Source organism: Spea bombifrons, chromosome 11 (assembly GCF_027358695.1).
Source record: "Spea bombifrons isolate aSpeBom1 chromosome 11, aSpeBom1.2.pri, whole genome shotgun sequence".
Classification (NCBI taxonomy): domain Eukaryota; kingdom Metazoa; phylum Chordata; class Amphibia; order Anura; family Pelobatidae; genus Spea; species Spea bombifrons.
Window position 1 is genome coordinate 19,464,586 of NC_071097.1, and position 15,379 is coordinate 19,479,964.

The following is a 15,379-nucleotide window of genomic DNA, read 5'->3' on the forward strand; positions in this document are numbered from 1 at the left end:
GCCTCTCAGAGACAACAGAGGCAGTAAAGGGATTAACAATACAATAGGGTCCCCACCTCCGTTGCCTATTACTGACCCAAATCAGTTCCAGAGATGGCCGGGGTAAATGTCTGTAGTGGTGGAACTGGGGGGGGGGACTGACTTATACAACATTAAACTAAAACAATGGTGATCACTCCCTTGTTGCAGATCCTGGCTGTCTGCCAGAGATGATCCCCTCAGCAAGTGATGGGATGATATACTGCCGGGGGTAGCCACAGAAGTCTTTGCACAGTCTGGGCCCATAGTCAATAGGGAGGATGCTGGCTCTCAGGCCTCTCCAGTGGCCCCAGTGATGGAGGTTTCCGTCACATTTCTGCCCCTTCCGAATGGGACTGACCCAGGAGGAGACCCTAAACGGGTTGACTCCGTAGTAAGTCAGTCATTTCATTTGGCCCATCAATGCCCTCCCAAAACTGGTGTCCCAAACAATCTGCCCCTCCAAGAGCAGTACTCACCCGCCTGACCTCTGCCTCTCCCGAAAAATATAACTGCCGCTGGAGAGAATTGCCAACTGCACCTTCTCTCTGGAGTCTTCTCAGCCGCTGGGGAGACGACAGGGTGGCGAGGGCTCCTTCAATCCAGGGTTGGGTATCCAAGCCAGCTGCCCAGCATTTCTGGGGACCACAGGTGGTGACCACAGTCTCATCCACCTGTATGGAATACATGTCCCCCAGTGATGGTTTTGTACCACCCTCTGGTGGAGGTATGTCTGGTGAGGGAGAGGAGAGGCCAGCTGCGCTCTGACCTGGAGAAAGATCTTCTATAGGGTTTGCAGGCACCTCCAGTGCTGGTAGAGAGGGGCCGTCCTGCCTCTCTCCTGTTGCCAGTATTTCGGCTGGGGTGGTCTGAGCGGACACTGCGGGAGCGTCATGGTCAGACCCACGAACAAGGGGGAAGGGTGGGCAGAGACCAGCAGCACTCTGCCCTGATGCCAGCCCTTCTGCTGGGGAGTGGGGATCAGGGCCAATTGCCCAGCATTCCTGGGACCCAGGTGTGGAGACCGCAGTCCCATCCACTACCACAGTCACTGGACCCTACAAGGTTGCTGTGATCTGGCTCAGGAAACAGAGACACTCTGCCCCATTGGCAGCTCTTCTGCTGGGTGGGTGCTAGTGGAGACCGCAGTCCCATCCACTACACACAGAAAACGTTCTTCCTTTCGCTGGGAAGGGAAGCCAATTGCATGGCCTCCCGAACCAACATCCTCAGATGTAAAATCAATTAAATCCACAATCTCTGCATCCGGTTGTGGTGTGCAGTCACATAGTTCAGCTATCGGATCTGGGTTAGCTGTCCAGTATCCCTGTGACTCAGGGGTGGAGACCGCAGTCCCATCCATCCCTCCTGGGTCAACATCCTCAGGTGACTACTCAGTAAAATCCATGAAATCCAGAGTCACTGGGGCATTAGGTTATGGCACTGCCTATTATAGGCCCAAATCAGTTCCAGGGATGGCCAGGGTAAATGTTTGTAGTGGTGGAACTGGGGGAGGGGGGGGCTGACTTATACAACATTAAACTAAAACAATGGTGGTCACTCCCTGTTTACAGATCCTGGCTGTCTGCCAGAGATAACCCCCTCAGCAGGTGATGAGATGATATCCTGCTGGGGGTAGCCACACAAGTCTCTACAAACCAATAGGGCATAATACTTTGCATTATAATGAAATAATAAAATCTGGTCTGGTCATCCGTAGCTATATACATAAGTAGAATTTTAAAAAGTTATATTTTTTTACATCTCAGATTAACCTTTCATGTTTTTTGTTCTTTACCAGGTATCTTGGGATTACCAGGCCGTTGACATATCCCGTGAGGCAGAATGGAAAGTGTATGGCCAAAATGATTCTTTGCGTCTGGTTACTTTCTGCTTCAATTACCTTACCGCCTCTGTTTGGATGGGCCCAGAATGTAAATGATGATAAAGTTTGCCTCATAAGTCAAGACTTTGGCTACACCATTTACTCTACAGCTGTTGCCTTTTACATTCCAATGTCTGTAATGCTGTTCATGTACTACAGAATTTTTAAAGCAGCAAAGCAGAGTGCTGCAAAACACAAGTTTACAGCTTTTCCCCGTCCTGAAGAGAGTGAAGGAATGATCACAGCAAATGGGGTTGTGAAAATGCACAGAGAAACGGAAGAATGCTCACATTTCTCAAAGCTACTCAGAAATGACAGGAAAAATATTTCCATCTTTAAACGGGAACAAAAGGCTGCTACAACACTTGGAATTATTGTAGGAGCATTCACCATTTGCTGGTTACCTTTTTTCATACTTTCAACAGCAAGACCTTTTATCTGTGGAACTGAATGCAGTTGCATTCCTTTGTGGATGGAGAGGACCTTTTTATGGTTGGGATATGCAAACTCTTTGATCAATCCTTTTATTTACGCTTTTTTTAATAGAGATCTGAGGACAACTTATCGAAATCTGCTACAATGCAGATACAGAAACATCAACAGAAAGTTGTCTGCTGCAGGCATGCATGAGGCTTTGAAGCTTGCAGAAAGACCTGACCATATCCTGTAAGAACAGTATTTTTAATTATCCCATTTATAGGATAGAGACAGGATTGGAGTGCTAATGGGCCCAGGTCAAGGTTGTGTAACAATGGGCAATTACTTAAAAGTCCACCAATGCCAACCTATGCCCTGGGTCACATTCAGCTCACTGTTCCAGACAGAACGCAAGATCTTATCACAAAACTTTCTCTCTGATCACTCAAATGTTCCCTCTGCTGAAACCCTCATGGTAGTGTTACAATATTACTTTGGGACACTTATTAAAAAGTGTATACTTTCAGGGGTTGCAATAAATAATTACTGCCTATCATAGTACATCATTTAAAAATGTAACAGTTAAAAGCGACATTTCAAAAAATGAATACTATGTGGGCTGCCTCTAACTTAGCCTCTTGCACTGTGGAAAAGACTGTCATCTGTTGCAAATCCTTCATCATGGTAAAGATAACCATATTCTTTTGCAGCTTCCAATGTAAAATGTATATTTTAGGGAGATTCTGAAACCTTGTTGTCCCTGCATTGGAAAGGGCAGAAAGGATTTGACCCATGATGGTTTGGAATTGCTCAATGCCAAATTGCATAGATGTTCTCTTTCCTTAAATGTGTTGTACAATGTTTTTGATGCTAGTATATTTAAAGTGGGTCTATCACTTAATAACAGATTTATGTTAGTCAATAAAGAATAAATAACTCTCCATATGTTCTCTTGACATCTGAAAATAAATCAAGAGTTTTTAATTTAATTCATATTTTAAGTAACACATGACCATAATTAATTAAGGACAGACAGTCTTTGGAACAGAACCTCCATCCCCCTTTCTTCATCTGATGTCCCTCTTTTCTGTGAGGTTATAATGTTTAGTGGGTACGAGAAAGTATATTATGTAAATAAAATGCATTAGTTTTCTTCCAAATCTATTACTCATAGACATCAACTGATACCAAAAGTCCTGGCAAAGCCCTGTCCCCTGACCACATCCCCCTAAAACAAAGTTGCCATTTAAACCTTTGGGATGTATGCATTTGCACTTAGCTACATTGCGGATGTGGTATGAACTTGGGGATTTTAATCAGTCATCTTGTAACCCTCATAATAGACTAGCCTGATCCACAAGAGCAGTCTAGAACCAAATCGCAAGACAACTGTCCTACCCATGATGCAACCATGCATAGAGCAGCCTTCAAAGGTAAATTCATCACTGCACATATACACCTATTGCCATGCACAGTTGTCCTATGAAGAGTGGTTTCAGTTAGGCAAACATCTTGTCGCAGTGTAAAATGAATTGATGGATAATCATTACCCCCTTTCTTCTCCTCCACTGCCTAGGGTCCTCATGCTCCAACACGGGTTGCCTAGGTGCCACTGGAATAAAAATATAATACAGTTAAGAATTCAGCACAGCATATGAAGGTGTACATACATATTTAAAGAGTAAAAGTCCATCCCATATCTCATGCAAACTAAAAATATGATCCTTTACTTGTAGGAATACAAGTACAAATGCAATACTGCATGAAAACAATGCATATGAACTAATGCACGTTCATAAATTATGCAATAAAAATTAATCCTAATAAATAAACAAACAGTAATGTTTAGTTCAACTCTGACTAAATCAAGTAACCATTTCTCTTCATACATGCATGTATTGTATATCCATATATTTATTTTTACCAAAGTAATTTTAAAATATATATATAAAATATCAAGCATTATTAAACAGTCATCTCCATCCACCAAACAGGCCAGAAGAATTGCTTTTCCCACATAAATCTCGTAGTTCTATCACCACTGCAATAATCACCTTTTTGCTTCTATATTCACTTTATATAAAAAGTCTACACACTCCGTTAAAATGCCAGGTTCTTGTGATTTTAAAGAATGAGACAGATAAATCATGTCAGAACTTTTTTTCACCTTTATTGTGACCTATAACATGAACAATTAAATTGCAAAACAAGCTGAAATCTTTGAGGGGGGGGTGGACAAACAAAAAAAACCTCACAATAACCTGGTTGCAAAAGTGTGCACACCCTTAAACCAATACTTTGTTGAAGCACCTTTTAATTTTATTACAGCAATCAGTCTTTTTGGGTAGGAGTCTATTAGCGCTCCAAATCTGTCAGATTGCGAGGACATCTCGCGTGCCTATTGTAAGCCTACCTGACCAGTTTTCTTCTCGTCTTTTCATCAATTTTGGAGGCACTTCCAGTTCTTGGTAATGTCTCTTTTGTGCCATGTTGTCTCCACTTGATGATGACTGTCTTCACTGTGTTCCATGGTATAATGCTTTGGAAATTCTTTTGCACCCTTCTAACTGATATCTTTCAACAATGAGATCCCTCTGATGCTTTGGAAGCTCTCTGCCGACTATGGCTTTTGCTCTGAGATGCAACTAAATGTCAGGTAAATCCTATCAGAACAGCAGAACTTTATTTGTGATTAATCAGAGTCACTTTAAATGATGTCAGGTGTGTAATGACTTCTATTTAACATGAGTTTGAATGTGATTGGTTAACTCTGAACACAGCCACAGCCCCAATTATAAGAGGGTGTGCATACTTATGCGACCAGGTTATTCTTCTTTCTTTTTTTCCCCTCAACGATTTCAGCTTGTATTGCAATTGAATTGTTCACGTTATAGGTCACATTAAAGGTGGAAAAGTTCTTACATGATTTATCTTTGTCTCATTCTTTAAAATCACAAGAACCTGGCATTTTAACAGGGGGTGTAAACTTTTTATATCCACTGTACATGGATACCTTTAAATCACTAGACGGCCTTTAAACAAAGCCCAGGAAAGAGGAGCAATAGCCAGATCACCACTCATTGACAGCTGTATCATTGAAGCCCTGAGGGCAGTGACTCTGTGAAAAAAGGGAAAAGGTGCTCTTAGTGTCAAAAATGTGAGGATAAGATCATGATGGACACCAGGTCCCCATCTTCTTTTCTTCAGGAGCCACACTCCCTGAAGTAATATCTGACCCTTTCCCTCCCTCTCCGGTCAGAAGGCCTGCAGGAGGGCCGGATCTACTTCTTCCATCCCCTTCGATCCAGGAGGGATGTTGCTCATAAGAGCTACCTAACTCTCCTACTCACCAGGAAACTGGGAACTTTTAAGGAGATCTGGCACTACCATGACAATTTATGGTGTGCTAAAAATCCATTACTGTATAGTTTGTGCTTTTGTATTAAAAAATCCACTCTTAAATGAATAATTCAATAAACACAGCTGTGCAGAGGTATAAAAACTATATACAAAATGTGCTCCATTTACTGAAGCCCCAGATCTTTAGGTTGGTAAAATTCTGTGCACCACACATCTAGCCCAAAAAGCTGGGGTTAATGACATGTAAAAATAAATTGCCAAGCACGCTTACTAGTACTCACTTGTACACACAAAAACTGCCTGTGTACTGCGCCCTGACCTGGACCATGGATTGGGAACACTTTGCGACCTCGAGGCTCCAAGCAACCCAGCCTCAAGGACAGAGGACCCAGCTTTCCCTCTCTCACAAGTACTTGTTCTTAGCCATAAGACCAGCTGTTTTTTTTCATAATGGGATTCGTTAGCATGAGGTTGGGATACTGGTTTTAATGACTGGGGCTTGAACTGAAGGTTCATAGAAATCAAATTATGTATGGTGTGGAAAAACTGATTTAATTTGTATGAACCCTAGGGTAAAGCCCCAATCCTTAAAGCCAGTATCACAACTTCATGCTTATATGTCCCATTAAAGACAAAACAGCTGTTCATGAGTGATGATCTGGCTATTGTACCTCTTTCCTGGCTTTTGTTTAAAGGCTGTCCAGTACAGCAGACACTTGTTCTAAAGCAGAGGTGGGAAACTTTTTTTCTGCCAAGGGCCATTTGGATATTTATAACACCATTCGCTGGCCATACAAAATTATCAACTTAAAAATTAGTCCCACGTTGCATACTTATGCCACCAGACAGCCCTCCCTTTAGTATTGATTTATGTGATGCCCCAGCCAACACCCCCTTGTGAATGAATGGCTCCAAACGCTTGTATATTGCCCCTAGCCAGCCCCATATTGTGTATTTATGCTACCCAGCCAGCCCCCGCTTTTAGTATCATGTCAGCCCTGGCACCCAGATTGCATCCACAGGACCTTCTTGGCACCCAGACTGGAAGCATAGGACTTGCCCCCAAACAGTCTCCTTGTGGCATCTTTGCCTCAAACAGCCTCCCGGTAACTTACACATCCATGCTATCACACACATATTCATTAATTCACTCATTTAAAACATACTAATTCACTCATTCACAGATACTTATTTATTCACTGATTCACAGGTACTCATTCATTCCCTCATCCACAGATACCTATTCACATATACACATTCACAAATATTCCCTCATTCAGATACTCATTCATTCAATCAATCACACATACTCATTCATATACCCTCCTCCACCCCCTTACCTGAACTGCAGATCTCTCTGTGCAGACTTCTGCAGGGACCCGCTGATTCGCTCTGTGTTGCTTGGATTCTGTGAGAACAACTTCTCTTTTACCGCCCCGGGGAAGCAAGAACGCAGCAGGGTCATGTGAAGTGACATAACGTGAAGTGACTCCGCTGGGTTCCAGCATCCCCTTGGTGGTACAAGAGACGTTGCTCTCACAGTGTGTGGGGGGTTGTTGTATAGTGACTCAAGGCTTGTGAAAGTCATTGGTAATTGAAGAACATTTAATACAGTCATGAAAATCTGTTACAAAACCAAAAAGTATTAACCTCTGCCTGTTGTATAAAGTCCATACAGAAACTAATAACTGTGAAAATACAAAACCTACATTTCATTAGCATACACAGACATAGTGCCAACATTGCGCCAGTTCACAGTAATTCTATAAATAATATATATTCATAAGTGCTAACAACAAGATTTATTTAAACTATGTATTATTTCTTTTATTTAAACAGAGAAAAGTTTGCATTTGACATTTAAGAACTACCATTGCTTCACATGCTGTTTCCTACTTCCGCTTGCTAAAATGTGAGGTGTATTCTTCTATATTCAGCTAAAGGACTTACAAAGTTAATTTGTAATTGGCCACACAAAGGAGAAATAACAAAGTCAATAGTGCATTAAAAAGTGGACCCTATTAAAAGAAGGTTCCCTGCTGCTTGTTATGTTCTAAAACAATTACTATGTCAATCTTCACCAAACTATGAACATGACATATTCTCTTCCCCAGTCGACTTTCTTCCTCTGTGACTGTCTTTTTGCAAGAGGTTAGAGTTTTAGTCTTCCCCTACAAAAAAATAAAATTGCCAGTGACGTATTCTGGCCCAGGCCTAGGGCGGCAGGCAACCTGCCGCATAACAGGGAGCCTGATCACTAATCTCCCCAACAAGCCCATTAACACTATAAAGGTATGTGCGTCAGGCAGCACTGCCCAGGGTTAGGCCTAGTGCAACTGAGGTCTTTCAGGCTGTGCACCCACAATATCTTTCAGTTAAAGGGAATGTATTCAAAATCATGTTCACATAGCAACTCCTTGATATCAGTTTGCATTATGAACAGGCAACTTTCTTGCAGGAGATGCTCACTGGGTATGGCTATTTTTAATGTAAAGTGATATCTGGGAGTTGAAACATCCTACTCCTGCAAACTCTCAGGTTGGTGAAATTGCTCCACAGTACATGAGTGTGTACATAGCATACTGTGGCATTATAAAGTTACTGGGGAGTGATAGCCCTTTTGCCACATTACTAGGAGCATAATGCTCTATAGGGCAATGGGCTCCCTGGTGCAGCATTTATTCAATGCAACCTTCCTCTGGGCCACACATCTTTGAGAGAACGAACACTAGAACATGACATCATGTCCTGGCAATCAGACCAAAGGATGTGCACTGAGAGGTGGCTGGTGGAGCTGCCCCTGGCCTGAAACTAGTCATCTTCTATAAACTATTATCTACAGACTTATACTTAAGTAGACTTATCCATAGAGCATCACCTAAAGCCACCATAAAGGGCTCTACATTATACCTATGAATATGTTGGTTCTTTAAATGAACAGACAGTATCCCCCTTTTATGAGCTATAACTGCAGAGTTTTTATTATTGGGAAGATTTTATCATTAGATAGTGTTTACACATATGTATATATGTTCCATTCTTTTCTTCTAGTTCCAAGGAAAAATAGACCAAGAGGGATGTTGAACAATCTTATGATGAAGGTAAAAAAAAAAATAAAATATAAAGTTTGTACCATGCTACCTTCATTACACCCCCAATGCTTATACATATTCTAGCATTAGCATTGTAAGGCCAACAAAATTCTCAGGTTGTGACAGAAGCTGTTGTCTGCTCTAGTCCTTCCTCTGTAGATATTACCTCAGGTTGTGACAGAAATTGTTGTCTGCTCTAGTCCTTCCTGTGTAGCTATTATCTCCCCACCCTTTAGATCTAATTTGTAAGTTTTAAAACTCCAGCTGATAGACTGCCTGTCTCCAGGTGCAGTACTAATTGATTACATTCAGTTCCATCTGGGCCACTCAGCTATAAACATCTACAGCCTGGCTCTCTGAGCCTTGGCTCTGCAGGCCCTATTTTCCAGTTGCCTTGTTTCTAAGTGACAAGCAGGAGTTAACACCTGGAGTTAGGGACTGCAAACACTAACAGGTAACCCTCACTAATCACACAGATACAATATGTTCACACTGTCTATCTCGCTCCTTCTTGTCGCCTCTCTGCTGAAACTAATCACTATATCCTATTGCACCAAGCCCCATAATGATCCTCTCCCTCATCCCATCACCTATGCTTACTTCGCATGATCTGCTATGTTTTCTTACTTCTGCCACTACCAAACCCAAACCCAGTCCTACTCCCAAATTCTCTCACTCCAACTAGTGCTTGGAACCCCGGTCCCCTAACAATACCCACCCTTTCTTGCTCACTTCCCCACAGAAAACACCACAGGTCCCGCACTACCAAGTATCTCACTGCCATTAAACCACAGCTCTAATCCCCATTCTTTTCCTGTGTCCTCTGGAACGCTCACTCGGTCTGTAACAAACTGACAACCATGCACGACCAATTTATCGCAAACTCTTTCAACCTCCTAGCCATTACTGAAACCTGGCTTTCCTCTTCTGACACCGCTTCCATTGCTGCTCTCACATATGGTGGCCTCCCCTTTAGCCACACTCCTAGGCCAGGCCACACACATGGGGGAGGTGTTGGAATCCTGCTCTCCCCCTCCTGCTCCTATCAATACCCGCCTCCCCTCCACTCTGTCATTCTCCTCCTTCGAAGTTCACTCCATACGCCTGTTTTCCCCTCTCTCTCTCTGTCTCAGAGTGGCAGTCATATGTATCGCCCTCCTGGACCTACCTCTCAGTTCCTGGATAACTTTGCTGCCTGGCTGTCCCACAGTCTCTCTCCAAACATCCCAACCATAATCCTCGGTGATTTCAATATCCCCATCGATAACCCACCCTCCCCTGCTGCCCCTAAACTTATTTCTCTCACATCCTCCTTTGGTCTCCTACAATCTACTCTATCCCCTACTCACAGTGACGGACACTGTATTGACCTTGTATTTTTGAATCTCTGCTTCATATCAGAGTTCTCCTGTCGCCCCTTCCCCATTTCCGATCACCATCTCCTCACCTACAATCTTACACTAACACCTAAACCTACTTCCCCTCCTCCTCACCTCCGCACTTGTAGAAATCTGTGCGATGTTGATCCTCTCAATTTTTTTTAATCTAATTCAACTTGGCATTTCCCAGACTTCTACTATAACCTGCCACAGCACACTATAACAACACTCTATCAACTGCACTTGACTCACTTGCTTCAACTTCGCAAAGCTCCACGTCATCAGCTTCAGCCCTGGCACTCAAGGCAGACGCGCTATTTACAAAAATGCTCCCGCACTGCTGAGCGTGTCTGGAGGAAATCTCGCTCTGAAGCTGACTACAACCACTACAAGCTTTGGCTTCAAATACCACCTCTAGACAGACGACACACAAATCTATCTCTCCACCCCCAATCTCTCTGCATCTGTCCTCTCTCAGATCAGCAGCTGCCTATCTGGCATCTCTTCCGGGATGGCCTCTCACCACCTCAAGATAAATATGTCTAAGACTGAGCTCCTTCTAATCCCTCCCTCTAACTCTATTCCCCTTTCTGACCTTTCTATCAGTCGACGGTACCAGTATCTCTCCTTCACCACAAGTCCACTGCCTCGGAGTGACCCTAGAATCAAACCTATGTTTTATCCTTCACATCAAATCTCTAAGTACTTCCCATAACCAACCACGCAACATTTCCAAAATTCATCCATTCCTGACTGCCAGTACCGCAAAACAACAAATCCACTCCCTCGTAATCTCCCGTCTAGACTACTGCAACAACCTACTTACTGGCCTCCCTCTCTCCTGACTACCCCCCCAGTCTGTCCTTATTGCCTCTAGCAGACTAATCTATCTCGCCCGACGCTCTGCATCTGCTGCACCTCTCTGCGAGTCCCTCCACTGGCTCCCCATCCATAATAGAATTAAATTCAAAATACTAACTCTATCCTACAAAGCTCTCAATAACGCCACTCCCCTCTACATATCTTCCCTCATCAGCAAATATACTCCAGCCTGCCCTCTAAGATCCAACAATGACCTGCTCCTTGCATCTTCACTTATCACCTCCCCCCCCCGCCTACAAGACTTCTCTCGCGCAGCACCATTCTCTTCCCCGTACTGTCCGACTCTCACCAACTCTACCCTCCTTCAAACGCTCCCTAAAAACTTTTCTCTTCAGGGAAGCCTACCACTGACATAAACATCAAAACTTCCCTCTCACCCACTTACAACCCTTATCTCGCCCTACATTAACATCATTCACTACCACGCAGTCCTCACCTCCTCTTTCTCACCCCTTTCCTCCGGGAACAGGGCCCTTCATTCCTCTTGTATCTGTATGTCAATTGCTGTATTGTACTTGTCATAATCTGTAAAATTTTTATCTTGTACATCGCTGCGGAACCTGTCAGCCCTGTATGAATAAAGTATAATAATAATAATAATAATAACCTAAGGTCCATAAGAACCATAAAGTCGCAGGGTTACTTATTTACTTCAACAGGCCCTAAATACAGACCTCACGGTAATTTGTAAAAGTTAAATTCAAAAATTCCACAACATAGCATAAAATGTTAACATAGAAACTGTGCATAACCACACTGCATCTACTAATGTGGATGTTAAACAAAAAAACATTACCTTTAAACCATGCTGCAAGGACTATATGATTAAGGTTACAATTTCCTAATGGTTCATTCTAGATATCCTACATTTTCCTTAAAATTCCTAATTCATTATCCATGATTCAACATATTTTATTTTTTTCACCCTTCATGCTTAAGACTTAAGGACTTTGATAAAACTTGGCTGTAAAAATCTTGATCCAAATCATTGCATGATGTAATGCTTAAGGTTGGTTCATATTTGTCTAATGCAGAGTATTAGTCATGTTGAGTGGAATGATTGGATTAGGCTGGGTCTCTCTTTTAGAGGGACCTTCCCATAAATCGAACAAAAACAAAGCAAAGACATCTTCGTCCGAAATGTACGGGTCCACATTCACTCACACTTTCACTCAGTCTCTCACGCACTCATTCTTGTTTACTCTCTTTCTCACACTGTCCAAATGTTTCCCTACCTTCTCTACCATCTACTTCTGCTTCTGCATATTCTTCTGCATCTTCTTCTGAATTGTTTTTCTTTTTCATATTTTGTCTTCTCCCTCTTCTACCTTCAATTCTTAATCTGGTATCTTCCTCCACATCACTCTAGACATAATCTGCCAACTTCAGACAAAATGGCGGCACTATAGTGATCTTCAGTCGGGGAAGAGGATGTTAATGAAAGCGCCAACTGAGGCCAATCCTCCAATCAGTTCACGTGAGGCCAAAATGACAGCGCTTGCAGTGACGTCCTCTCCTCTGATTGCAGGATCGGGGGATGACATCACCGCAAGCTGCACTCTATAATTGTAAACAATTCGGACAAAATAGGTTAGTTTTTGGCCCATTCATTTTCTTGCAATGTATTTTCTTTCCTGCTCATTCACTTTGGCCAAAAATTCAGGGGCATTTTTAATTCAGGAACGAAATTCATTCCGGTGCCCACATTCACTCTCTCACACTCTCACTCGCTCTATCACACTCTAATTCACTCTCACACTCTCCAAATGTTTCCCTACCTTCTCTGCCAACCACTTCTACTGACCACTGCTGCATCTTCTTCTTCATCGTCTACCTCTCCAGACAAGCTGCCATAGTTCCCTCAGTTCATGTTAGGGGGAGATGGGGGAGAGGATGTCACCGGATGCGCCAAATATTGCCCTCAGTTCAAGTGAGGGAAAAATGACAGCGCTTTAGGTGAGAACTGTGAAGAGGACATCACTGCTCCACCATTTTAGTAGAAGTTCCTGCTGGGTTATGCCTGCGAAAATGCGGAGGAAGATAGAAGACAAATTGAAGATTAAAGATTTAAGAGAGAAGAGAAAAAAGAAGAGTAGGGAGATGATAGAAGATGAAGAAAATGCAGATGAAGTGGCCAGAAGTGGTCAACAGAGAAGGTAAGGAAACAGTGCGTGAGAGAGTGAACGAGAATTAGAGTGTGAGAGAAGCCTTGTTTTCAGGGCTTCTTAGGAATCACCAAATTTACAAACATTTGGTAAATTTGCAATGCATATGAATCTGAATGCACAAGTCTAACACATTTATATATGTATATATATATATATATATATATATATATATATATATATATGTATATATGTCATCCCACTCCACCCACTACGTAACCCCCCAAAAAATTTACCCTGTGAAAATGCCATATAAAGCATATATATGCATTGCACTTGTAAACAAATATAACTCAGCTGACAATATAGTGCAGCTTATGCCAAACAAAGCACTGGAATGGACTAGGAGGTACATTTTAACTGCTCTATCTGACAGCCAGGAAACATGATGACAGCAGGTTCTCATTAATACCATGAGGGGCCACTGTGTCCAAGGTGTGTATATATATATATATATATATATATATATATATATATATATATATGAAACAGGGCAAATGGTCTGCTCTTATTTTTAGCCTATGACCAGTTTCAATGTAGTTTAGTTGAGGTTCCATGTCTGGTATGATATCTAATTTAAAGTATTATGAAGCATATTCTTATAAATAAGTCTTGAGTCAGGCTGGATAGTGCATACTCAGCACGTTGCATGTCGAATGGTTTACTACTGGTGCCCTTTACCTATGCATCTACCTCTCCATGACAGCTCCAGTCCCCTATTCTACATGACAACACCCCGTTCACATAAAAATGTGGTCTTCCTCATCATGACAATTCCCTAAGTGGAGATAGGGTAAACTGGCCAGAGCACAGAACAAGCAAAAGCAAACTCAAGCTGACGTATCACAATGTGTCTAGATGGAGAAGGGCACACGTTGAGCATACTCTGCTTCTGGCTTAGCTACAGCTTGCCTCTAACCCTGCTCCTTAGCCATGTACTTACCGACAAAGTCATACATTTCCCCTTCTCTTTCACCACTCATTTCCCATGGCAATGGCTGACACCTGAACCTCGTCTGTTATTTAAACCTACTCTTCCACTGTAAGTCATCTTCATTCATCTACATTAAAGTTGATGCTAAATGACACATCTGTTTAATGATTAGTTTGTTTGCATAGTACTATAACTGCCTTTATATTTATATATAATATATAATTTTTAGGACATAATGACTTATTTAAGTATATATATATATATATATATATTAGTATGGCTTTGACATACTAATAAGGAAAGCATATATTTGGTTCTGACCCTGAGAATTAGTGACATTGCACTAGACACCCTTAGACCATGGCAAATAATAACTCTAAAATATATAAAAAGAAGGTTGGTTAATGTTGGTAGTTTCCATTTTATTTTAGTGTTATTATTCATGGGATTATTGGTGAACATGGTCTGCTCTACAGTCATGAATTTATTGGCTAAGGAGTTGAGTTTACACCCTCTGTCAAGATACACTTTTGTATTTGGCCAAGAGAATATTGCTTTGCTATAGTTTCCATTTGATTGTTTTCCATTCCAACAGCTTGTTGTACTGTTGCATGAATGGGTATTCCTATTTAGTGAACATGATCATTATGTCAAGTGGTGTAGTGGATCTGCATTATAAAAATATTAAGTGCACTTATTGATAATTTTTTATTTTTGTGTTTTGTTTTTTTTCAGAAAATCCTGCTCTCGAGAAGATCTTCTACAAGAGCACTATCTCAGCAGGCTATATTCATAATCCAAGATTAAATCATATACTGTTCCCCTAAAGACAGAACAACATTTAAATCCTTAAATTATATTTTACACAAGTGTACATACCAAATAAATTATTTTATAGATACTGTATGTTATTGCAAATCAGATATTGCTGTGCGATTATTTTGTCTCTTTAAATAACCAACAAATAGAGGCTAATACAAAATATTAGGAAAATACTTTCCAATGGCATTAGACAGATAGGAAGAGTAGTGGCTAATGAGCCTCTACTTGTCTTAGAAGTCATTTATTTCCTGAGTGCAGTTTTCATTATTGTGTTTGGGATGGTGTCTATTTCATGCTGGGATTGTGGGCTGGGATCTGGCTCGTGCCACACTACAACCAGTTTACCCTTCTCTCTTTAACATGAATAAACAGTTAATGAAAGGTGTAAAGCTCTGATTTAGTGTTTTTATTTTAAATTAATGGTG

The 15,379-nt window shown here is 41.7% G+C and overlaps 1 long non-coding RNA gene across 1 annotated transcript; it reads left to right on the forward strand.

The window, feature by feature from the left end:
• The first annotated feature begins 1,970 nt into the window (after positions 1-1,970).
• On the forward strand, positions 1,971-15,158 carry LOC128468607 (uncharacterized). The gene is made up of 3 exons (XR_008345877.1): positions 1,971-2,569; positions 8,732-8,781; positions 14,868-15,158. It is a non-coding gene; the product is annotated as an uncharacterized LOC128468607 (long non-coding RNA).
• Positions 15,159-15,379: the final 221 nt, after the last annotated feature.